At 38.3% G+C, this 2031-nt stretch overlaps 1 protein-coding gene across 1 annotated transcript in view; it reads right to left on the bottom strand.

Moving 5' to 3' along the window:
- LOC106527385 (core histone macro-H2A.1) overlaps positions 1 to 2031 on the bottom strand; it is a gene marked incomplete in the record, with an annotated part of 24467 nt that overhangs the window by 15084 nt on the left and 7352 nt on the right.

The following is a 2031-nucleotide window of genomic DNA, read 5'->3' as shown; positions in this document are numbered from 1 at the left end:
AGACAACTTGTGAAAACTTTGTCCAACTCTTAAGATGTCTACGCTGAAGATGGAAATTTAAAAAAATCTATTGGAAGCCTCTTTTGGATGTATATGTAATGCTAAAAATTACATCAAACAAATAGCTGATATGAGTGAAATAGTCATAACGTTTATTAAGTTATCTAAAACAATATAGTGTGGAAAGGCCTTTAAGATCAGCACTGGCTACAGAAAAACTTTCTTGGTATTAAATAAGGACATTACCAGAGTTGCTGCAGTTTCAGTCATGTAAAAAGTGTTCTTAAATGTAATTTCATTGTGCTCTGTACAATGGCAATAAAGGCATCATCAATCAATCAGTCAATCCAAAAATACTATCTGCTYTAAGACTTAGGGAACAAATGTCAGGTCTTTTTCCCCAGCTGCTCCCTTCTGACAGATTTGGCTTTTATTTTACACCAACGATCACCTGCAGCCTGCAGGTAAAATATTAAAACATCAAGGTATCCCTCCAAAGTTTCATTTGTAACACCCAGTGTGCACACATTGCAGTTACTGTTATTTGCATCTTATATTTCACCAGCAAGCTTTAAAAAAAGCAATATTTGATTAAAACGAAGCAAACTATTCAGAAGAAAAACAAGAAATCAGACTGAAGATGAATGAAACGCAGGAAAATGGCAAAATATAAACCTATAAAGCAGAGGAACACTCATTTTTTAATTCATGGGTTCATGTTTGTCAGCAGGGAGTTAAATTCACTCGTGTGAGTTCAACAGCTGTGTTAATCCATGCTCCACACTGCTGCACACAGTTGTTACTTAATGAAGACAACAGACGTACAGCACTGAGCAGCTGCTACAGAGCAAATCAGATTTATGCTGCGTTTCAAATCAATTCAGCCCGGGTCACTGAAACATGATGGAAAAGCTGCTTTTTCATTGTTTCTTATGACAACAATCATTTGTTCTGTTCCTCACTCAGACAGAGAGGTGTTTATCTGTGAGGAGCAAACACCGAGCAACGAGTCCAGAGTGATTACGCTTCAAAACCAACAAAAACAGGAGCTAAGAGCCACAGGCTGGATTAATTCTTACAACTAAATGTTTGATTCATTTACCTCAAGCAACATCTGACAAACATAATCCTAACAGAGCTGAAACACTGAGCTGTGGAGGTCAATTTATCTAAACCAAAGGCTTTTTTTCTTGCTTTCTAACCACACTGACATTTACTAATTTATAAAATTACACAAAGTCAAATATTTTGTCCATCCTTTTCTGTTAGACAAAAATAACATAAGCCTATCTGAAAGGTAGCAAAGCAAGAAATTGTTGCTCTGGGGTCAGATTTATAAAGGATTGCGTGGAAACCATAATAAAAATGAACGTACGGCCAAAAGGTGAAAATGGCGTACGCCAAAAAAAAAATTTCAGATTTATAAAACCGTACATACGCACGTTTCTGCACATCTTTCCTTTATAGATCACAGCTGCACATCAGAGTTTGCGCACGAGGTCCTCCTCAGGTTCTACCCTCTACACGCCCACACTCAACCATAAACAGTCAATGTAAAGTACCTCATGAATGTCAAGATGTATTTAAATCAGTCAGCTCATCAGTGATTGGTTCAGACACGCTCCTTCGTGTGTCTGGAGGAGGACAGCTGCTCACCTGAACAGAATGTCTGTAATTGACACAGATTTTCCCTCATTTTGCAGCTTTACAGACGTTTAGAGTAATCTAATGATTTTTATCAGAAACTCAGCTTCTAATTTATTTTCTCTCAGAGCCTGCAGGACGATAAAAACAATAAATAAAATTAAATAAGTCAGATAAAATTAGAAATAAGTTCACCACTCTTCTCCCCCTCCTGCCTGCTCTGTTATCTACGGCTGACCATCTCCTCACCCCCTCACATCCCCACAACCCCGTGCGCGTGAGAAATACGGACTTTAAATAAGTGAACTTTTATAACATCCACACTGGCGAGGGGTGCGCCCTCTGAGTACCCAAAGCGTGACTTTTGCTGTTGTGCTGTTGAAATGT

The sequence above is a fragment of the Austrofundulus limnaeus genome, unplaced genomic scaffold (genome assembly GCF_001266775.1).
Source record: "Austrofundulus limnaeus strain Quisiro unplaced genomic scaffold, Austrofundulus_limnaeus-1.0 Scaffold321, whole genome shotgun sequence".
In the NCBI taxonomy this organism is placed as follows: domain Eukaryota; kingdom Metazoa; phylum Chordata; class Actinopteri; order Cyprinodontiformes; family Rivulidae; genus Austrofundulus; species Austrofundulus limnaeus.
Note: the sequence above shows the minus strand (reverse complement) of the source record. Positions and strands in the feature narration are given on the sequence as shown.